Below are 25,123 nucleotides of genomic sequence, written 5' to 3'. Positions count from 1 at the left end.
CCATTTATTCATGTTCTTTTCAGAAAAAACATTACCGAGTCGATTACGTTTAACTAAAATATGATTGAATTTATCCATTAGCTTAAGCTTAGTTCGGCTATTGTGACGGGAAATACTCTCATTGTTACGTTTAAAGAAATCCGTGACCAAGCATTCTGGTAAAGACCGAAAAAGATAATTTTCAATGTCGCGGATCTTGGAGCGTAAGGCATTTATATAAAAGTGAATGTCCTTAATTTCGAGATTTAACAACTTTTTTTGGTACTTAGTGTTAAAGGTCTTATATTCGTGGTTCATTCTGTCGAGTTTGAAGAGAACGTTGAAGCGTAGGTTGTAGATGTGCGAACAATCAAAATAAATTACATAATTTTTTTTGATTGTTTATTAAATAACTAATAATTTTAGGAATAGTATTGATTTTTAAAAATCTAATAAAAAATTGAAAAATTTTTTTAATACGTGTATAATTTCTAATTATTCGGATATAAATACTAAATATTTCAATAATTCTAACTTTTTGAAAATAACTACTAAATATTTAAATAATTAGTAATTTGCAATAAAATATTCCTAAATATTTCGATATTTAGTAAATAAAAAAATTTTTAATTATTAGATTATTTATGGTATATTTCCCGCTATGAAAATCGAAAATTTTCGAAAAATTCGGGAAATTATTGTCATCCCGATTTTCACTATTCGAGTATTCATCAGATGTCGATGTTTTGAGGTCCTAGGAAGCTATTCTGATCATTTTCAGAGGGAGTCCGAGTGTGTGTGCGTGTGTGCGTGCGTGTGCGCAGGTGCGTGCGTGTGCGTGTGCGCGTGCGTGTGCGCGTGCGCGTGTGCGTGAGCGTGTGCGCGTGCGCGTGTGCGTGAGCGTGTGTGTGCGTGTGCGTGTGCGTGTGCGTGTGCGTGTGCGTGTGCGTGTGCGTGTGCGTGTGTGTGTGTGTGTGTGTGTAACTCTTGAATATCTTTTGAACGAATGGACCGATTTGGATGGAACTTGCGCCATTCGAAAGGTCTTACCGGAACTTAGATTTCCTGTAAATTTAGACAATCAATCAAGTAGATTTGAAGATATTCTTAAAAGTATATTTTTGCAAAAAGTGTTTTTTTCTAAATAATTTTTAAACTAATTGACCGATCGATTCCAAAATCTAGTCAGCTCTAAAACTCAATAAGTTGCAAGTCCGACCTCAATCGATTAATTCGTTCAAGAGATATCGTAAACGAAAAATTTGTAAAATTAGAAATTTCATTATTTTTAGTACGTAACTTCTCAATTAATAATCTGATCGTTTCCAAAATTTAATGAGTTTTGAAGCTCAATAAGCTGCGTCGAATGCCGCAAACCGGACTTAAATCAGTTAATTTGTTCGCGAAATATCGCGAATGAAAGATTTAAAAAATTACAAACTTTATCATTTTTTGGTGATAACTTTTAAATTAGTAAACTGGTCGATACTAAAATTTAATCAGCTCTAAAACTTGATAAGCCGCGTCGGATGCCGCTAACTTGACCAAAATTGTTTGAGAAATATTGTTGGAGAATTTTCAAACAAATATTTTATAAAATAACTTTTAAACTAATCGACTTATCAATTCCAAAAATGTATTAACTTTGAAGCTTAATAAGCCGCGTTGATTGCCGCCAATCTAAATAAAGCCGGTTAATTTGTTTAAAAGATATCGTGAACTAAAAATTTGAAAAATTACAATTTTTTATTGAAAATAAAAATTTTTTTATGTTTTTTACAAAATTCCGGATTATTTTAATTCGTTTAAAACTTCCTGAAATTTTCTGATTTTTCGAAAATGTGGCCACTACAGTTAATAATTGATAAATTAATAAATATTTTATTTTAGGTAATTATTTAATTAACAACTTAAATTTTAATAGTTGAATTTATTTATTTATCACTTTTGCATTTGGCTGCGCTAGCGTTACACTTCATGATAATTCTTAATTGAAAATTTTCATCTGTTAGCTTATTATACTTAGGCAAATTAAACATAGTTGCATAACTAAATAAGCGTTCAACAGGCGCTGATGAAGGTAAAGCTGTATTGAATTTTAAAAAAATTTCTTTAACGGTTGGGTATAAATTTAATAATTCAAGGTCGGTTCGACTCTCATCAACAAACTGTTGGTAAACTATTTCTAGATCATTAGTTCCAAATGTTGCAAGCCTTCTAGATGAGTGAATGATTTTGAAAATAAAAAAATCATCAGTAATTATTTTGTTTTGTTTTGGATCTGATTCGTTACTAACAGATTTAATGGCATCCTTGATAGCGGAAATAACATTATCTTGAGCTTCGTCCGTTAAGCATTTTAACCAGTCTAATTTAAATTGAGGGTGACTCGCAGCAGCGACTGCACTGTTTCGGCCTTCGTCTACTACTTTAAAAATGTTATCAAATCGTTTTTCAAATGCTGCTAATAATCCAGTCGCCAGGTCTTGACAAAAATGGAAATTTAATTCTTTACAAGCCAGTAACTTATTTTTCACAGATATCAACGTAGGGAGTAAATACCCATACGAAGCTACTTGATCTCCTTGTAATTTGTCAAGTGCTAAGGCAATTGGCTGATTGCAATGAAGATATTCTTCCATGAATCTGTAAAATTATTGAACTATGCTTAAATATATGCATATAATGCATATAATATATGCTTAAAAATTGATAATGAAATAAAATAATAAAATAAATATTTAAATATAACATTAAGGCATATCTCATGCTAGAGCTATACTAAAATTTTTTATAAAAAATTAAAAATCATTATTTTATTAATTAAATTTTGATTGAAAAAGCATCACTTTTTGAGAAAAAATGCTAACACTGCCAATAAAGAACTTAGATCTTTATAACTCATATATTTATAATTTTGGTATTTGATATAAAAAAACGTTCGTTTAGATAGTAAAAATATTTGCTAGCTCAGTAATAATGAAAATTTAAAAAACTTTAAATTTACTTTATTTGATAAAATTATTCAAAACAGATCCAAAAAGTCCTTTATAAAATTATTTTTTAGAAAAAAATCCAAATTTATTACTAATGGAGTAAAATAAATTAATTACATTTTATAAAAAATTATTGATTTCATATTCATACGTGACAATATGACAAACCGCTCCAAAATCTCTATTCAATGCCGAAATTTAAAATCCGTATCAAAAATTTTTTAACGTGGAAATTTTCCTCTAGAAAATAACTGCTGATAAATTACTATCCTCCAAGTTATCTCTACCGTATATAACATTCTTCTAAAACAACTCGACTCAAAACTATAGTTTTCTTAATGCGCAGATAAATTTTTTAGTAGAGTTGTTTTAGAAAATTTTATAAGATCTAAGAGGTTCAGCGCAGAGATGTTTTGATGTAAAATAGTACACTATAGTGAAGGAAAAAGTATTTTTTGTCGCAAGAATATTTTTTGCATTTTAAATTGAAAACAAAAATTTTCTTGGAGTGAGGTAAAATTTCTTGACGCAAAAAATTCTTCCTTGCCCCAAGAAATTTTTTTCTCACAATAAAAATTTTTGTTTTCAATTTAAAATGCAAAAAATATACTTAAGACGTGAAAAAATTTTTTGCACCAAAAAATCATTTTTTTTCTGTATAGTAAACATTTTTGAAATACAGGTTTTAAAAAGGAGGTATTGTATTGAGAATTTATGGAGCGACTTGGTGTAATCTCTCATACGTAAAAGTCAATTGACAAACTTAAACTCCAATATAAATTTAACTCGTTATCACTAAAAGTCAATTTTATTAATATTACACTGCATGAAATTTGTTTATCAAAATATTCGATCTATAAACGTGTTTTATTTTATATTAATTAATATCTATGTTATTAATCAATATCTATTTTATATTAATTTCATATCTATGATGAAATTTTCAAATTAGTTGAAGAAAATGAAAGAACGGAAAGGTTTTTAGAAAAAGTAATAAATATTTATTTCACGTTTAAGATATATGATGACTAATTAGCATAAAAGTTATAGTTACCTGAAATCATCTTTATCGAGCGGATTATTCACACCTAACAATTCAACCTGTAATAAAATTTTGTTTTTTAGGCTCAAAATTTGTAACAGCGCATCATGCAAGGAATTCCAGCGCGTTATAACTGGTATTTTTAAACGTTGGCCGAGTAATTTTATCAGATTTTTACTCTGTTTTGGTGACTTTAAGGCTCCTGGTCCCTGAGCCGAGAACTCTGCGTTGACGGTGGCGCCGTACCGTCGCGGCAGAAATAAGAACTCTCTTCTCTCACTCTCTCCAATGGAGAATTCTGTCTTGTGACATGTTAACAACCTATTTTGCGTTGCGTTAAATTTCTTTATTATTCGCTCTGTACTTGTGCTATAACGTTTAACGTATTCGTGAAACTCGTAAAATTGACTGTATGGTAAGATTTGCAAGAAATACATATGCGGAAGGAACATTCTCCACTCCTTTCGATAGTCGAAAACGGCTTGTTTTTCCGTATGTTTAGACTTTGTTTTATGGCTGTTTGTTTATTGTCGAGGGAAAAGGATAGTATCCGGTCAATTTTAGAAGTGTGCTGAAACGATCTATAGTGATTTTTATTTCGGAAAATACCGCAACATAAAATAGGGTAATTTCTCGCCTCGATAGCAAGAAATTCAATATGGCTGCGGTGACTACCCAGGAGCCTTAATAATCGCCACAAGAGTTACAGCCTTCAATCATTTTAGTATAACAAAAATATAATAAATCAGATGATTTCATGAAATTAATAACATCTGTAGTAGCCAAAAGGTTAAAGGTATGGCTAGCACAACGGATATGATGTGGAAGTGTTGCTTCAGAATATCTGCTAGGTCTCTCCAAAAATAATTCCATTTCTGTTGTTTCATCTTCCTCTGATTGAGATTTGTCAATATTTTGTGAAGCTTGTGTTTCAGTAGCATATCAAGAGACACGGTAGTGTCTCGCGCCAAGTACACGCGAAGCGAGACCGCACCGTGACTCTTTTACGCGACGCGACGGGTTGCGGGTATACGAGATGTTGAGATCTCGATAACGAGTGAACGGATCAAGTTCTAAGTAGGCTTGATCGATAGCTTGGGGTCCAATGAGGGGGGGGTTTCTCTTATAATATTCCGCTACGTGCCTTACGAGCGGAGATATTGCGACGCAAAGTCCAAATGTGAAAATTTTATTTTAAAATACTTTCTTCTACGTCGACCGCTCTCATTCATTATAACATACATGTAACAAAGAGAACAGAGAAATGTCACTTTCACTTTTTCGACACTGGCGGCTAGCGGCGTTAGTATCGCAGCGCAGTGCAGTGCGTTCGTTTAGCGCGCTGTCAGTCAGTTCATCAGTTATAACCTATCTTGAGAGACACGGTAGTACGCGCGGAGCGAGACCGACCGTGACTCTTTACGCGACGCGACGATTAATTCAAGGTAATTGTTTTATGTAATTATCCTATAATTATCTTATTATATATATTACTGTTATACTTATTTTATTTACTGTTTACTACGTTTACGTGAGTGTTTATACATACAGGTTAACTTATTATATATATATTGACGGCATATTATATATTGACGGCAGGGAGCTGATACTGAGATCAAGGAGCCTGTTCACACGAGGCGTTTCTGCCGCGCGATTGCGGCCGCGCGTTAACGTTTGCACGAGCCGCACGCTGTCGCGAGGTATAAGGTGCGGACAACGCGCGCATACGCGCGTACGCGAAACGGCAGTAACACTGTAATCGTGCCGGCGGTATACTGAATTTGAATTGCTTCGTGCTTATCTGGAGATTTCGTATCCCTACATCGTGTTACCACAGCTGCCGGAAAAGAAGGTTCTCTACGCTTGGCAGAAAGTGACGACTGACACGTTCAATTCCGACTTTGTTGATCGCAGAAGAGCTGGACTCGAGGTACGTTTCCGATTTGCAATTATAACAGTATTGTGCGATGAATGTTGTACCCAATTATAACCTCAAATGAAGTTGTGCACGTTGCTAGTATTCTGATTATACAATACATTTTTACTTTGTAGAGGTATTACATATTGACAGCAGAGAGCTGATACCGAGGAGATCAAGGAGCCTGTTCACAGGTATATATTGACGGCAGGGAGCTGATGCCGAGGAGATCAATCCCGTTTACGCGCGAAGGAATTATCGTAAGTTATTGTTATTGGTTCAACTTATTTTTTATTCTTTTCCAGTTTCAAGAGTTAGAAAAAGATAAAAATGCTCTCTTTTCATTTCATATATACATTTTTTTACATGTCCTTCTTGTCTCTTTTATTTACTGTTATCTGTTGTACTTCGAAATCACTTATCTCTCTTATCTTCCTTCTTTTTACGTCTCTCTTTCCTTTGATGTTACTTATTCTGATTATACAATACATTTTTACTTTGTAGAGGTATTATATATTGACAGCAGAGAGCTGATACCGAGGAGATCAAGGAGCTCAAGGAGCTTGTTCACAGGTATATATTGACGGCAGGGAGCTGATTCCGAGGAGATCAATCCCGTTTACGCGCGAAGGAATTATCGTAAGTTATTATTATTGGTTCAACTTATTTTCTATTCTTTTCCAGTTTTAAGAGATAGAAAAAGATAAAAATGCTCTCTTTTCATTTCATATATACATTTTTTTACATGTCCTCCTTCTCTCTTTTATTCACTGTTATTTGTTGTACTTCGAAATCACTTATCTCTCTTATCTTCCTTCTTTTTACGTCTCCCTTTCCTTTGATGTTACTTAAAAAAATTTGTAACTTTTTCATTTTTACTGTTAGTAGAATATGCTTATCAAATTTAACAATTTATTTCTGAAACATTCCGTATTATATTATGCACTATATAAATTAAACTATGTATAATATATATAAATTAATTATATGTATGTATGTGAATTATAGCAATTAGATAAGGAACTAAAGTTTCGTCATATCTGAAAAATGGCACCACCGAAGGTATTACTCGGACAAAATCGACAAAACAGCACTGCAACTTTGAGGAAAGGAATAACGACCAGAAGTCAAAATTCTTTACAGAGCAATGTATTACGACAACCCAATGTTGGTAGAGAAATTCGCGCTAAACGAAAAATGGAAGTTTCGCCGTTTAAAGAAAAAACGCATAAAAGATGCGTTTTTGCAAACATCACTAATGTATGTGTACTTTACACAATTATTATATCAAAATTTAAATGTATATTTTATTTAGTGGTAAGATTTAAATGCAATTTTCAGCTTGATTTTTATGTCGACGTCCATTCTTTCCTCATGAAAATCAAACCACTATTTTAATTTATCCCAAACACCATTGTAATATTTACATTAATGTTCATTACACATGTATATCTGTATTTTCAAAAAGGTAAAAAAAGGCGCCAAGTACACGCATGGTTACCTCGGAAAAACTAAGTGCTAGTATCATTAATTTTAAATTATTCAAGCTAGAGATTGCGATTATGTCTTGTATCAAAATATATACGGCTTATAGAGCTTTACGATCTGTACATACTGTTTGTAAGATAAAGATATACTGTTTCTAAGATGCGTAACACTACAAAATGCATGATATCAGTACAAAATTACCTTTTTCAAAAAAGTAAAAAAAGGCGTCAAGTACACGCGTAGTTGTTACCTCGAAAAAAAACCAAATGGTAGTATCATTAATACTAAATTTAAAAATATTAATAAAACCCAAATGGTACGTGATATCTTTGTACCTCGAAAAAACCCAAAAGTGGGTGGGTAGTATCTTTATTTAAAAAAAAAATTAAAACCCAAGTAGTACATATATTACCTAACTTAACTCAAGTGACATGTATTTCAAAAAAAGATGTGAAATCTTTAAATTAAATTGCGCCAATTGTAAAGAAAATATGTATATTGCTTTGAAAGATAATTGTTATGCAACTACTTTAAAGAAATAAAACCCAAGTGGTATCTTCGTATTCCTATTCAAGGGTCTTCCTATTCTAAACCCAAGTGATAATAGCTTCTTAATTCTCTTTAACAAATTTTTAATATTACAAAGAATCGTTTTAATTACAAAGAATTAAAGAAGTAACAGTACAAAATAAAAATATTTAATTAAAACAAAATAAATACATTTTTCTTGTAAAAAAAAACAAACGCTACCCTTCAATATAAGAATGGATCGCTCAAGAATAAAGAACAAAAGTAACACATACAGAGCATTCACTTGCAGCTCTGAGCGATAGTCTTCAAAAGCGTGTGACTAATACAGAACCATCTCAGCAAAGGGGTTGGAATCTTAATGATTTAACACCTGATAAAAGTTTTGGTTTGTTAGCAACGGAATTGGAAAGAATGTCTGAATCCGAAAAATCGAGACGAAAGCAAGCGATTATAGAAATCTTATGGAAACCGTTAGGTTGTAACCGAACGGTACTACAGGGAGGTACGATTCACGTTGGGTGTCCTTCAATTCAACGGTCGCCACTCGGTTTGACCTTGGATAACCGAGAAGGTAAGTTTCTATGATTTCTCGAATCATCAATCTAACTATTTTTCTTTTCAGGTTCCCACCATGGATGGATCATCGCCGTCGCTGATTCCAGGATCATCGCTACTATCGCCTACCAGGATCAACGAGGGACTTCGATGGATCGACGCCGATGGATCAGGTAAGTAGAAGGTAAGTAAAATCGATAATTCTTGAAATTATTTAAGCTATAATCGTATACTTTATTCAATATAATTGATTCGCACAGATGGTTGTTTACAAATCTTCAATTGGTACAAGTTGTTTGTTCACACATATCGCTGAGCACAAGTGCCCCTTTCGCCTAACGGCGTACAAGTTATTCTCGGTAATGCAATACCGTTCGCTAGTGTAGAAGCGAATGTTAACGCGTTTCGCGGGCGTTCCCGTGTGTTATGGATGTCGAGGTGTATTATCTACGCGCTCGGTTTACGTTCGCGGGACTTAGCGTGACGACGAGTATGTTACGTGATTTTATGTTACCGCTCCGACGATCTACGAGAGACTGCCTCGAGCAGTGCTGCGATTTTGAGCCCCGGCACGCACGCGAATTTCCCCCTCCACTACGCACACAAATGACGCTCGGTCTATCGGTGTGTCGGCAGCGCTCGGCCGTTCCGAGCGAGAGGGAGAATATCACTCCCTCCTTGTCGCTCTCAAACACCTCGCGCGATCGACGAATGTTTTTACGCTGGAAATGCTTTCTCGGTATCTCGAAAAAAAATTGTAGTAAAAAATTATATAAAAGTATATTTTTGTTAACAAATATATTTATAAAAATACTATATTTTTATATATTATTTATTTATATGTCCAATAACGTGATATATATGTATATATATACATATACGTGTTCCAGAGAATATTGAACTAAATAAGAAAGTTATATACATATGTATTGTATAATTTATAACTTTTTTATTTGTTTCAATATCCTCAATTGTATACCATTCAAATAAATTCTAGTAAGAAATAATTTCCTCATATAAAAATTGTACTACAGTTAAACGCATTGTAATAGAAGGAGCCCACTATTGAGAAATTTAAAGAAGCATTTTAAAGCTTACAGTTTAATAAGTAGGATAGGTAGTTCTCCTACCAGCGCAAATCAAGTTCGCACTAGGTAAAAAATTTAGTGCTATTTAGGTGCTAATTAAGTGCCCTAGTCCGAATTTTGGTGCTCGAACCGTTTAGCAGGAAATCGCGTAAAAAATGAGGGGGGGGGGTCCAGCTTGCCATTAAGCTGGGCCCCCCCATATCAGAAAATGGTCCTATAGAGAAGACAAGTACACTATACTTTAGTGCTAATTAAGTGCTAATTAAGTGCTCTAAAATAACGATAAAATATTGACAGATGTATAATATTTATTTAAATATACCCCTATATATTGAACACAGTACCGTCGCGGTCGACACAAACACCTAAAAAAATTTGCTGCATATTCGTTACTAATGATTATAGTATTAAAAAATTATATTATTAATTATAGTATTAATATTAAAATAATTCTCAGACATTGTACTTTAAAAGAATATCACGATTCGAATTTAGTGCTAGCTGCATAGTGTTGAAATTAATTAATTAATCAATAGAGCGCGCGCTTCGCGGATAATCTAGTTAATTTGTAGCTAGCACTAAATTCGAATCGTGATATTTTCTTAAAGTACGATGTTTCAGGATTATTTTGGGACCAACTAGATTATCCGCGAAGCGCGCGCTCCATTGATTAATTAATTATTTCAACACTATGCAGCTAGCACTAAATTTGAATCGTGATATTCTTTTAAAGTACAATGTCTGAGAATTATTTTAATATTAATACTATAATTAATACTATAATTTTAATACTATAATCATTAGTAACGAATATGCAGCAAATTTTTTAGGTGTTTGTGTCGACCGCAACGGTACTGTGTTCAATATATAGTGGTATATTTACATAAATGTTATAATTTGTCAATATTTTATCGTTATTTTAGAGCACTTAATTAACACTTAATTAGCACTAAAGTATAGTGTACTTGTCTTCTCTATAGGACCATTTTCTGATATGGGGGGTCCAGCTTAATGGCAAGCTGGACCCCCCCCCCTATTTTTTACGCGATTTCCTGCTAAACGGTTCGAGCACCAAAATTCGGACTAGGGCACTTAATTATCACCTAAATAGCACTAAATTTTTTACCTAGTGCAAACTTGATTTGCACTGGTGGGGGGTCCAGCTTAATAGAGGTAACTACCTATCCTACTTATTAAACTGTGAGCTTTAAAATGCTTCTTTAAATTTCTTAATAGTGGGCTCCTTCTATTACAATGCGTTTAACTGTAGTACAATTTTTATATGAGGAAATTATTCCTTACTAGAATTTATTTGAATGGTATACAATTGAGGATATTGAAACAAATAAAGAAGTTATAAATTATACAATACATATGTATATAACTTTCTTATTTAGTTCAATATCCTCTGGAACACGTATATGTATATATACATATATATCACGTTATTGGACATATAAATAAATAATATACAAAAATATAGTATGCCTATAAATATATTTGTTAACGAAAATATACTTTTATATAATTTTTTACTACAATTTTTTTCCGAGATACCGAGAAAGCATTTCCAGCGTAAAAACATTTGTCGATCGCGCGAGCTGTGTGAGAGCGACAAGGAGGGATATTCTCCCTCTCGCTCGGAACGGCCGAGCGCTGCCGACACACCGATAGACCGAGCGTCATTTGTGTGCGTAGTAGAGGGGGAAATTCGCGTGCGTGCCGGGGCTCGAAATCGCAGCACTGGCCTCGAGCAGCCCGTCTCTCCGTGGCTCCCCACTACCGCGCTCGGTCCCCACTCCGCCGCGGTACCAACTTTCTCCTTCGAGAGAGTTCGCAACTGCATAGCTGATCACGTGATTTCCCCGTGTCGGCGTTCTAGAATTAACGTTTTCGGACGACTTCCCCGTGGAAGATGTCCGGGTGCATCGCACTATATCCGCCGTTGACGCCGACCCTATATGACTAATTCTGAGGACCTCATACGCTCGCTTCCGAGTCCTTTTCTCGCAGATGATGTCTAGGTAGCGAAATCGCGGACGGTCCCCAATTTCGCTTCGACGTCGTCGGGCCTTGACGCCGACCTGATTTTGGATTGCACCAGGTACCGTGCTTCAGTCAGGAACCATTTGTTCCCGTAGATGACGTCCCGTCCTCGATTTCCTTACCCGGGTGTCGGATCTCGACGCCCACCCGTCCTGATCGTGTACCAGGTCTCGAGCACGCGTCATGGGTGACTTTTCCCCGTGGAAAATGTCCGGTTTCTTAGTTTGCAAACACGTCGTCCGATTTCGACGCCGACCCGTCCTGATCGTATACTCAGTCTCGGGCACGCGTCAGGGGTGACTTTCCCCTTGGAAAGTGTCCGATTTCCTAGTTCGCGAACACGTCGTCTGATTTCGACGCCGACCTACTTATCACGTGAGTTGCGTCTCGGGGATATGTAATGAATACCTCATTCCTGAAGATTGTGTGTGGCTCAGGCCTTAATTCTGCGCGTTACGCGTCGATTCACGCATGTGAGAAAACCAAACTTAGCCTCGGGCTTGAGCCGTAATAAACAAAAAAGACTGAATCGACGGGGTGTTAACGAATTCTTAACACTATTTGAGCTATGGTTCGGCGAACTTTATTGCAAAACTTATTTCTACGTATAACTATCTATGCATCTCTATACTTAATATACTGTCGCGCCGGATGGGATTGCTCACGGAAACTAAAATAAATGTGTAATACTGTCGGTAAACGAAACCGGTACTTTACGTCTTGACTCACTCTTCATCCTCGGAGCGCTTCTTAATAAGCTAATTATTTATTTGAAAGTCTTTTCCCCGTCACCTGTTTGGAGTCCTAGACGCTAGATGGACTCTTAAAACTATCTGAAGATTTATCGTCCTCTTTCGCGGTCACGCCTTGCGACGTTGCTTCCCCGGTCATTACCTCCGGGACGTTAGCTTCCGCGCTTCGCATTGACGACAGCTCGGTCTCCAACATATCTACCGCGCCACGTAGTGCAGCCGTCAGCTGCGCTCGGAGCAGCCCCGACGGAGCAGCGACAGCAGCCGGTGATCACAGACGACGTGATACTCGCCAAGCCTTTGATAAAGGCCAGGAAGGCGCCCAAGAAGCGGGCGGCGAGAAGAGGCCTCGCGGCGATCAGGGAGGAGGGCGGTGAGTCCACCGAAGCAGGCAGCGGCCGAAGGCGCGCGAGAAGCGAAGCACCAGGCAATCCTGTAAATATTTTTTTTTAATAAAAGCATTTAACAGCAATAAGTTTCGTGTGCAAATTAGCGTTAATTCCGATATATACACAGAGACGCCGGTCTCTTAATGTTTAGTTCGTAATTCTTAATAACCCCAATGAAAATATTCATTGACATAAGTTTGTGAAAGATATTACATTAAATGGTTACAGACGCATGTTCTATAATTTGATTTAATTTTCTTAAAAGTACAAATTATATTTCTCTTTATAGTACAAGTTATTTAATAATGTTTACTTTTCATTTTAACGCAAATTATAGAACTTATAACGTATGTTAATCAATGTATATTTTTTTCAAACTAACATGTGTGATAGGTATGTGTCAAAATTTATTTTGTATTAAGTCAGTGAAAATCTTTCAAGTTAATATTATAAGATGCTTAGATTCTTAGAAACGAATCGTTTATTAGTTTATCTATTAGTTATATTACGCGAGTTAATGTTTATTGGGTATAGTCTATATTGGCAAAATTGACAGCGCGAGTGACGCGAAAATGCAACACATCATTTTCCGATATAGAAAATAAGTTTAAGTTCCGTTTCTTTTCCTTTCCGTTTCTTTGTGCGTGCGGTACGTTTACGCATAATGGTAGCAAGTGCGGTACCATTAATACGAGTTAAAATGAAACGCATTTATTTTGGTAATTCCGCGGCAAAAGCAATTTATTCGGTGTACAAAGGTTCATTCTCTTTGGATATAAAACGAGACGGATTACGCGGACTCGGGTGTCGCGAGTGAGTGGCGAACTCGGTTAGGTCAACCGTACTTTAGCTTACGAGTCAATTAGGCTTAAAGGCCGGCCCACACGAAAAGCGGCGGAACAAACCCTACGCGGCGCGCAAAGTCGCGGACAATATAGGGTGTATCAGAAACGATAAACTCGACTGATCACCCGGATAGCGAGAATACAAACGGCCGATACGGGCGGACCGAGACACACCCCATGGTGCGAAGGACGACGAAGGAAGGGTGATGTCCTGCGCAAGGGCGCGATCAGTTGGCGGGTACCAACAATTGAACCCGAGATGTATCAGTCGAGTTTTTCAATAGAATGGCGCGCGTACGGGTCCCGTGAGAGCGACAAAACAAACAAACTCCAGAGCAGTTGAGCTACGGGATCGCAAAATCGCGAACCCAAACCCCGCCGCGAGAAGCGACGATGGATTAGGGTTCAGTGGGACCTAAAAGGTACAACGGTACCACCCGCGACGTTATCCGACCACCGGGTCGCGATATCTCGAACCGGACGCTTCCCGCGGGGTATCGCAAGATAAAGTGGCCCAATGGGTCAAAGAAACGACAACAGTGACGGGCCGTCGACATGCGTTGAGCGAAACGGCAAAACGCGAACCGGAAGCCGCGAGCTATCATGGGCGACCCAGGTGTGCGGAGGGCGTCACCAAAACATCACCACGGGTGATAGCGAAACGCTCCAAAATTGTAAACGCGAAGTTTCGTTTCCATAATGAAACAATATTCGGAATGACGAAAGAATGTCCGAAATAAAATCGCGATAGGGGAGGAAACGAAACTTCGGGTAGAACCAAATGGAACATTCGTGAAAACGGCGAGGCGAGAATTTTCGAGAAAGCGTACGTGTTTCTATGCGAATTCGCGAACGGCGAAAACACCGAAAAACTAAGAAATGTACACCGAATCTATTGTACGCAGGGGAGCAGGTGCGAGCGATTACAATAGGCAAACGTCGAAAACACCGAAAAACTGAGGAATGTACACCGAATCTATTGTACGCAGGGAACAGGTGCGAGCAATTACAATTGGAACGCGGAAGCGAGCGAGAGCCAAAACAACGATAGTACAAAGGCCACATGCGGCGGGTACGTGATAGTTAGCCGGGGCCAGGGCAAGAGTAAGGAAACGAGCTCGACTATAAAAGGGCAGAAAAGCCGGAGGACGGGGACTCTGTTTCGCGATATCAGAGAACACGGGTGTAAAAGAGAATTGTAAAGTCTGATAGGGACACGAATTATACTCACGTTTGTACGCGGGCGGCAAAAGTCCAAGTCCGGGAGGAACCGATCGGAGTACCTGTAAAGAAACGGGAAGAATAAATTGTTTAATTAACTCTCTATAACTTACGATCATAATTATTTGCCCGACTCACCACGCGAAAGACTCACCCGTTCCCGTAATTCCTACCTGTCGGAGCTACCCGACCCGGCGAAGGACGATCCAGACGCGGTCCAGCGAAGGTCCAGAGGGGCGACGAATCCAGTGGTACGCTACTGCGGTCCCAGAGACGGTCCACAAAGCAAGGTCCAGCGAGGGTCCACAGTCCCAGCGGGCGGGCTTGAAGCAGGAAAGGAGGGACATAGCGAGGTCCAGCGAAGGGTCAGTGCACGATAAATAAACTTTTCTCGATTTCTCGTGAATAAAATCGAGTGGCGACCGATGATAACGAATCTCACACTTTACCGAGTGTGTCGGTAAAAACCCTCCGTCCGGTCACAGTAGCGCCGCCAACCCGGTCGGTAAATCCGAACTCTCCGTCGGTATCGCGCTCTCGCCGGTCGTCACCTCCGCGTGTGTCGCGATTTCGCCGGTCGCGGCCTCCGCCTGTATCACGATCTCGCCGGTCGTCACCTCCGCGGACATTGGCTGAACCGCGGTCACGCCGTCCGTCACCTGCGACAGCAGGTCCGGCATATCGCGACCTACCGCAATTTCGGGCGGACTCGCTACCGCCGCCGCTTCCTGCCGCTCTGCTGACTCCGCTCGTCGGTTAATCTGCTGCACCGCATCCTCTGACAGTCTGTGCAGCATCACCCTGGGTGACCCTATGCCTGCTGGGCGCGACACGCTTGAGTGCGGTCTCAAGGTTAGGTTAGGTTATAGCCACATAACTTTGCTTCTTATTTTATAGTAATATAGAATCTTTCTTCTGATATTATAAAATATTTTTTAAAAATAATCTTATTCTTATATTACTCTTATATTAATCTTACAATTAATCTTTCAGTGCATTTTTACCTGAAAAATACATGCCTGTAAATTTTTGTAGTAACTAAAACATTTTATTCAGCAGAAAATGTTGAGATTTTGTTCTGTGTTGCCGCCAAACGCTCCAACACATAAAATTACACAGCCCCACAAAAAAATGAAATTTCTGTCCGGCGGACCGGACTAGTCAATTCTTACGTATTTTGAGTCGCTGAATCCGAATCCGAGGTCAGAATTCAAAAGTTGGTTCGTGTTTTTTTTCTAATCTCAAAAAACATACTTTTTTAGTACATTTTGAGCCGTAATAAAAAAGCGCGAGTTAGCTTCGAAATTCCGACCGTGGATTTGGATTTAAAAGCTTAAATTACATAACAATTAACTAGATTTTTTAATAAAAAAAATGGCAGATCCAATATGGCGGACTCAATATGGCTGATGTTTCTTCAAATTGATCCGATTCGCTTGAAACTTGGTACTCGGGGGTTTTTGTGGTCGCTGAGTACGAATCTGATGTCAGTTTTCTAAAATTCAAAGTGGAAGATCCAGTATACTCAATGAGTTTTTAAAAATTGACCAGATTCGCCTAAAATTTGTTGCTCGAGGGTTTTTGGGGTCGCTGAGTACGAATCTGATGTCAGTTTTTCAAAATTCAAAATGGCAGATCCAGTACACCCGATGAATTTTTGAAAATTGACCAGATTCATCTAAAATTTGTTACTCGAGGGTTTTCGGGGTCGCTGAATACGAATCTGACGTCAGATCATAACATAATCACACTGAAAATGCAGTTTTTCCCACATGACTGAGAAAGTACAAATTTTATATATGTATTTGACGTCCCCAAGACCACAATAGAATCAAAGTATATCCATGACTTGATCCTGCTGCAACCAGGGTACCTCCACGTGGTGACGGTGGGCAACGGATTTATTTCAGCGTTATAGATACGTATCTTGCAGCCGTGCGCTGAGCTGCACCAGCCGACGACCAGCCGAGCAGCCACTGAGCCAACAGTTGAGCTACTCATGCCGGAACTCACGGCATCCGTGAGGGAGATGATCAGAAGCGAGCAGCAGGAGTGACCGATACGCTCGGTACCCCTGAGGGTGCCGGTAATCCAGATGCGGCGATGCAACGGCAGCGGTGAGATTGAGGACACGCGGGCGAGGCAAAGAGCTTCGCTGACCGACCGAGTGACAGGAGGAACGAAGAGCAACAGCGCCGTGGATAAAGCGCGAGGCCAGCGGGCCGATTAGACGAACGAGTAAGATTGATGAGTCGTAAGCGCGCGCGCGACGTGACGAACTGAGACATATACGCCATGACTTCGTCACATAATAAGACGCGAGCGTTGTAAATTAAGTGGAAATAAATTTGTATTAAGATATTTATAAAACCCCATTAAGCAATAAAAGATTTTAGTTGGCTACAGCCGTTAGATAAAGGGGATTGAGATATTCAATATTATTTTCCTGCGGATGCGATCAAATAAAAAGCGCATCGCGCAACAGCAAACAAAGGTTGAGTTTGCTTTTCGGTTACCTATCCCATAAGATAAGGGGCGCGAAGCGGAAACGAGCGGCAACGTGGACACGACGAATTGCTTAACCGAGCGCGCGATCCGAAAAAACCGGGTAACGACGTAATAAGGATTCACGGCGAATGTCCGGAATTGAGTTTCGAGCGAATCCCGCGGCCGGAGGCCGATTAAGCAACGCGTAAGCGGAATCGGCTTGCCGACGTAAGAGCACGATACGGAGATGCCGCGTAGTCGATCCATCAAGTTCCGATGGAACCCGAGCGCGGTAAAGAGAAATAGCCAACCGGGGGCGGAATCGGCTTACCGACGTAGGAGCGCGATACGGAGATGCCGCGTAGTCGATCCATCAAGTTCCGATGGAATCCGAGCGCGGGAACTCGAAATAGCCGACCGGCAGCGGAATCGTCTTACCGACGTAGGGGCGCGATACGGAGGTGCCGCGTAGTCGATCCATCAAGTTACGATGGAATCCGAGCGCGGTAGAGCGAAATAGCTGACCGGAAACGGAACCGGCTTGCCGACGCAGGAGCATGTTGCGGAAGCGTCGCATAGTCGATCCATCGGGTTACGATGGAATCCGAGCGTGGTCAGGCGAAATCGCCGAACGGAAGCGGAACTGGCTTGCCGACGCAGGAGCATGTTGCGGAAGTGTCGCATAGTCGAACCATCGGGTTACGATGGAATCCGAGCGTGGTCAGGCGAAATCGCCGAACGGAAGCGGAACCGGCTTGCCGACGCAGGAGCATGTTGCGGAAGTGTCGCATAGTCGAACCATCGAGTTACGATGGAATCCGAGCGCGGTAAGGCGAAATCGGCGAACGGAAGCGGAAGCAGCGCGTCGTCGCGGTGTCGAACACGCGGTATGAGTTTAGTACATGTAAGCATGGAACTTGGTACACGGAAGGATGTAGAAACGTCTGGATTATTCCACGACGCAAATCGTTATTAGAGAAGCACGAGAGTAAACGCGTTTGCGCGAACTAGGCAAAATGCGAAAGCGAATGGAATGCGGAAGTGTTTGCGCGACTGCGAAGCGAGAGCCACAGATGTTCGGCAGATGTGCGGCCAGGAACAAAGGGGTTACTCGAGCATAAGCAAAAGAAATGTGAAAGTGTTGACGCGGCTGCGATCGAAAGCCACAGGTGTTCGACATATGCGCGACCAAGAACAAAGGGGCTATTCATGGGACTGCTGACACAGCTGCTAGCGAGAAGCACAGGTGTTCGGCAGATGCGACAAGTGGGGGCATCCCCACTCGATCGAGGTAGAGCAGCCGAGCCCAGGAATCGAGGATTCGTCTCTCGGCTCTCGATGCGAACGGTCGCATCGAGGAACTCGTCTCCATTCCAACTAAGCGTAAAGTGTTGGCTCCCTGTAGACAGGGGCATCGGCGTAACTTAGCCTCAGCGCGTACGCGAACGGCGAACGAGAGCTAGAACGATCCCGCTCAACGGTGCGTAATCCCGCGAGTCCATGTAACGTAACTGAAAGCAGAGAAATAAATTATATTTTACCTCTTGTTATGAATTACGTGTGACGATTATTCAGTGAAGACAACCTGCAAAGACTTACCTATCCCATTCGTAATCTCACCTGTCGGCCGTCCGAAATCCTCCATCGACGAACGCACAGCGGCTGAGGCCCAGCGAAGCGGCTGAGGCCCAGCGAAGCGGCTGTCCAGCCGAAGCGAAGGAAGTCCCTTGCGCGGAGCGGTCCAACAAGTCCAGCGGGTCGATCCGGAGACAGATGGAAGCTGAAACAGAGTCGTAGAGAGGGGAATTAGCGAAGTCAGCGAAAGGTTGGTTCTCATTCAAGTATCTTTCTCGATAGGCCGAGGAGGTTAAAATCGAGTGGCGACCGTGGTAATTGATGATATTGAGGGCGTGTGGTTAATGTCAATCCTCCGTCCGGCTACAATCTAACCCAGAAATTTCGCCTTTTTAGGGTTTTCAATCTAATACCTGCGACTGGTCTGATTACGTCACTCACACACACACTGAACTTGACGCAGCTTCATCTGAATCACGCGTGACCCTTCCGCAGCCGGCGCACAGTGGAACGAAACATAGAGTTTCTCGGACATAGCGGTGGAGCGTTCTGGGTTTTTTTATTTTATACGTCTACTTCATTTATATAGTATTTTTACTTGAGATTTTGATATAATATGATAATATTTTTGTTTTAATCATTTCGAGCGTAAGTAATAGAAGTATATGTACACGAAAAACAATTGGCAACTATGTAATGAACATAATTATGAATTACAGATAATATTACTTACCGATTAAAATAAATTTTAGACATCAGAGTTAGAGAGAAGCGTCAGAATTTTCTGCATTACAGTCTTCATCGTTTTCGGAATTTTCTTCTTCTTGAAGAAATAATTCTTGTACCTCTGGAAACATTTCTTTCTCTTTTGATTTTCTGAAATCGGGTCTTAGGCTGGATATAAATGGATCAGACGATATTAATAAATGATGCAATAAATCTTCATTTGTCGCTTTCCTATTGATCTTTCTGGTATTCTCAAGACGATATTTTCTAAACTGTTTATGTCTAGCCTCAAGAGCCTCTTCGGAGAGCTGTCCTACTGGCATAATTGCATATTTTATAATTTCTGCACCATGAAACAGAATCTTATGAACAGTAATTGGCATATAGTACCATCCGTATTTTTCAATAACAAGTTTCGCTAAATTCTTAGCGTAATAATCGAATTTTTCTGCATTAATTTGTCGACCTGATGCGATAGCTTGTAAAAGGATTGCGAATTTCCGTATTATTTGTTCATCCAATCCGGTAATCTCTGCTGTTACTGAAGGCTTTTCGAAAAATTTTCTAGCAGTATTGCCATCGTTTGTGTTGCCGACACCCTGCTTTACTACATCGATTAATAAACCTAATTTCTGTCTAAATTCTCCTTGAATTTTTTTTTTACGTTCTTCCTTTCGCAACTTCTCCTGCATATCTCGGATCGACCATTTTTTAATTTCAAGATTATAAGAAACATGTAATAAAAATTCCATGCATCTAATCCATCCGTGAAGACTTGATAATCCAAATTTGTAATGCTCTACCTGAACATTCTTCTTACAAATAAGATCAAAATTATTCATATCCTTAGGTTTTGCGCCGCATATGAAACATTTCATTGACGAAGAATCTGTTAATGATGAACACACTTTTCCATCCACCATAGTGAGTAACAGTTCATGTTCCACCGAAATATTGTCCTCGTATTGTGTTGGAATTAAAGCTTCTATTTCGGTTGACATCTTTTGATTTTCTCTACGGATAATTTCATTATTCTCCCTTATAAATTCAAATTTAACTGGCCGGCAATATTTGGTAGAAGACGGTTTCAAATTTTCCCAAATAATAGTTGAACCATTGATCAATTTCAGAGGGACTAAACACGTTGTGAAAATTGAATCATCTTTCGGTTTGTCGCAATCATTCGGTAGATCTGTAAATGCTTGTTTGTAAAGGCTTTGACAGCTTGCTCCATCAAATCCCCATTTAGATATTAATTTTAAATTCCGAATTTCAGAATGCGTACCAATATTACATGTTTTAAGTAATCTATAAGTTGTCAGATCAAGGAGAGCTTGTAACTTTATTGATGCATGAGTATCTGAAATTATAATTGCTTCTTTTGGGGGATAACAGTCTTTCTTTGCCAATTGAATTTGATAATACGAAGGATACGGATTAATACCTTGTTCAATAGAAATTTTTGTAGCTCTTCATATTTTAATTTCGATAATCTCAAATTCACTATTAATGCTAAAGCTTTTTCTTTGGAGTACATTTTTACTTCAAGTCCTTTACCTTCGCAGAAAGCTCTGAGTCTTGATGTTTGTTCAGGATGTTCAATAAGAAAAGATAAGATTGCTGCACCATCAACATTGCCAGAAGCTTGCATCTTTACTTTTAGAGCGAATGCTAGTTCATCTATAGTGTTTTCAGCTCTCAATAATTCGGTACGTCTTCTTTTTTGTCTATTTGATATATTCAAAAATGGTTTTCGTTTAGATAAAGGAATATCTGGTCTTTGTTTTTTATTCGCTGATGTAGAAGGTTGGGTTGACTCTATTTCTGTCGAAGTTACAATCAAAGCTTCTTCTGGGAATCGAAATGTTGTTCGTAACCATGATTCATTCAATTTTATAAATTTCGCATATATACGATTCGATTTACACCATCGTTCATATAAACGAGATGAAAATTTTCTTAATGGCTCAGATAAATATTCCTCAGCATTTTCAGAAAAATTAAATTCCCTTTTAGCTAATATATGTGTCAAGAGAGTTCTATAGTCTTTTAAATTTTCACCATGAGTTCGCAGAATGAAAAATAATTCAGAATACTCGACAGAATTCATTATGAGAAAGGACACAAGAACGGTAAATGAAATAACGTTAGAAATAAATCGGCAAAAAGAAATCACTGAGAGATAAAAAGACAAATAACTTCTAGATTAGAGGCACACAAGAATTATAACGTTATAGCGCGTTGTCTTGTAACGTGCATCGCGCGTCGCACATCGACAAAACTAACAGCCGAATAGCCCAACAACAATTCTACGGAAAAACAAAAGAGATTATATAGGGACAGGCAACTTGAATAAAAGACTGCGCGGTATAACGCTATAATTCTTGTGTGCATCTAGAAGTTTCCTTGTCTTTTTTATCTCTCAGTGATTTCTTCTTGCCGATTTATTTCTCACGTTATTTCATTTACCGTTCTTGTTTCCTTTCTTATAATGAATTTTGTCGAGTATTCTGAATTATTTTTCATTTTGCGAACTCATATGGTAAAAATTTAAAGGACTATAGAACTCTCTCTCTTGACACATATTAGCTAAAAGGGAATTTAATGAAACAAGTATCTCTTATACAGAAATATATTTGACACATTTTTCATTACTATACAGAGCTTTTTTAAATAAATACTTGAAATGATTTGTCCTATGATATGTAAATTAACATCTTCATAAATATATATTTTGTAAAGTAGCACCTAGATGCACTTACATTTATCACGTATGAATAATTTTAGAAGTATACTTTTATAAAATTTTTGGTACAGAACGGGCAAGTCTGGGCATTTTTTTAAAACCTTTATTAAATGTCATATTTATTGACTAACTCTCAATAAAATAAAATAAAATACACAGAACGGAAAGTGCATATTTTTTATAAACTATATGGAAAAATTATATAGTATAGTAATACTAATTTGATACTATAACCCTAATTTGCAAGGTAAACGTATTTAAATAAGTATCCTATAACTGAATCAGATAGTGCATCTTGACGAAGTCAACAAAATGTTTGAGCGGTATACTTTGATAAATTTTATTTATTCATCTGTTTCTCGTTATGTTAATTCTAATGTAGGAATGAAGAGTATGACTATTTTACTAAATATTTTTGATAGTTAAGTGTTCACAATTAAAAAAACGTTTTTTCAAGTTTTGTCCGGGAATTTACAGTGTTCGCTCCACTGTGCGGCGCCCAAACTGGGGCGTCGTAAAGCATCACGGCCTGCACGGTCGTGGCGTATAGTCGGCGAGCACGACCGCTCGCTCCTCCCAGGTTAGGCATCAGCCTTGCCAGGCTATTTGCCACACCTTTTGCCCTGGGAGTTAGGCAAGTAAAGTGCTCATCGAAACCCCAGGAGCCATCCAACCAGAGGCCCAGCACTTTCATGCTGGCCCCACGGAGATACGGGTTCTTTTTACTTCTATATGGGCCACGGGCAGACTTGTCGTAGAAAAACACAGCCTGCGTCTTCTGGGGGGCCACCCTAAGGCCCAACTTGCGCATCGTAGCCACCACTGCCCTCACTGCAACATTCGCCTTTGCTCGGGCTTCATTCCAAGTATCACCCTCGACTCCCCAGGAATGCATCATCGGCAAAGCCGTTTAGCCAACATCCCGGGAGGAGGGCGATCCGGAGGAGGTAGTCATACCCCAGGTTCCACAGAAGTGGGCCAAGTACTGACCCCTGTGGAACCCCCCGCACAACCAACCCGACCCTTACTACACCATCGCGGTCGGTGTACAAGAGCTTCTTGTCCCGGAGGTAGTCATGTATGACTGCCCTTAGATAAGGAGGGACGCCGTGGTGATTTAACGCCCTCCTTATCACTGGCCACGGCAGGGAGCGTTAGCTACATCAAAGCTAACGCCCAACACCACCCTGTCGGCCTCCATCGTGGCCTCCAGGAAGGCCCGAATGCGTAAGATCGCATCCACAGTCGATCTGCCCTCCCGGAAGCCATCCTGACCAGTCGCCGATACTGCACGAAAAGACTCGCGCCCGACGAAACGCTCGGCTACGAAGCAGGCAAAAGCACGTTGCCGCGGCGACCACCGGATGGCGCGTCTATACCATAACAATGAAATCGCGTCTCTATTGCCAGATGTTTTTGAGGTCGAGACACGTGCTTTCAAAGTCGGATTAGCACGGCGTTTTCCGGTGCAAATTTGCCCGGTGTTTTCCGTGTCAGTGCATGTTGTGGTAGAGTGCGTGTTTAAAAAAGACTGCATTTTTGACGGTAAGTGCTTATCTAGTTTAACCAATTTCACTAAAGGCCAAATTCAAATTTTTTATGGTGATGAAAGTATATTGTGAAAAAAGTTTAATTCTATTTTACCTGCATGCATTTTTATCACTTTTCGTTTGATTGACGCATCGTTTGATTTTTGTTTCCATTCTTAAACAAATTGATTGTATAGTTTGAAACATTTTTTGTTTACATTTTTCTTGTGTTTTTAATATATAGTTTTTGTCTTATTTACTTTTTTATTTTTTTTTTCATATTTTTGTATTTTTGCATACTTGTTTAAATGTTATTCTATCTATAGCTATTTTATAGTTTTCAATCTAGTGCTACAATATCTCATCAATAACACCATCAGAATGTCATCAGAACTTGACTTGCATGAGCATGAAAATCTTGATGTACCGCCAGATACTTTTCTAAGCATGTCACACAGAGTATATAAAAAAGCGTACACGCAAAGTAAAGTTTTCCTAACCTTTAATATATTTTTTACTACCTGAATTGATCATTCTTTTGGAATCATTGCTATTGCTAATTATTCACGTATATTTTCTTACTTTTAGTTCAGCGCAATAAACCAATGTTTAAATTGCTATGCGCCGAAAATAATTTAATGGGAAATATTATATTGTTGCAATATGGTGAAAAACAAGACATCTCAAATTTAAGAAAATGCTTGTGTAAAATAATCATAGATCACGAAATGGCCAGTACACAAAAGTTATCAAATCCTTTTACGTAAAAATATTCAGTTCCATTTAACATATTGAATTTTGCAATATTTCATACATACATATATAATAATTATTATAGGTGGGGATAATTAAAACATTTATTATATAATACTTACTTCATTCTTATTTAGTTTATAATATACAAGTGTTTTGTTATGTTGATATGTCATTTTATTTTTGTATTCAATTATGTCTAAGAAAAAACATTTCATATAGTGCTGTCTGCACAATTGTATATATAAAGTACTGGGTGAATGCGAGAGAAATGCATATTCATATAGAGAAGCCAATTATCAAGATGCAGTGATACTAATTGGGGGAGTACAAATTCAAATTGCTTGAAATTCAGTTCAAATTCAATTAATAAATTGTTAAATATGAATGAAGTAATTAGTATCAAATAACAAAATTGTTTTGATATTGAATATCAATAGCAATATAATTTAACAAC

The 25,123-nt window shown here is 38.8% G+C and overlaps 2 long non-coding RNA genes across 2 annotated transcripts in view; both read left to right on the top strand.

Moving 5' to 3' along the window:
- Positions 1-5,397: 5,397 nt before the first annotated feature.
- LOC139812010 (uncharacterized) lies at positions 5,398-6,194 on the top strand. The gene is made up of 3 exons (XR_011731800.1): positions 5,398-5,462; positions 5,617-5,947; positions 6,070-6,194. It is a non-coding gene; the product is annotated as an uncharacterized lncRNA (long non-coding RNA).
- Positions 6,195-13,496: 7,302 nt separating this feature from the next.
- Positions 13,497-25,123, top strand: part of LOC139811721 (uncharacterized) — a 398,927-nt gene continuing 387,300 nt past the window's right edge. The window contains exon 1 of the long non-coding RNA XR_011731730.1: positions 13,497-13,618. This is a non-coding gene — a long non-coding RNA (uncharacterized lncRNA). The remainder of the gene's footprint in view (positions 13,619-25,123) is intronic.

The sequence above is a fragment of the Temnothorax longispinosus genome, chromosome 4, assembly GCF_030848805.1.
Source record: "Temnothorax longispinosus isolate EJ_2023e chromosome 4, Tlon_JGU_v1, whole genome shotgun sequence".
NCBI lineage: Eukaryota > Metazoa > Arthropoda > Insecta > Hymenoptera > Formicidae > Temnothorax > Temnothorax longispinosus.
Note: the sequence above shows the minus strand (reverse complement) of the source record. Positions and strands in the feature narration are given on the sequence as shown.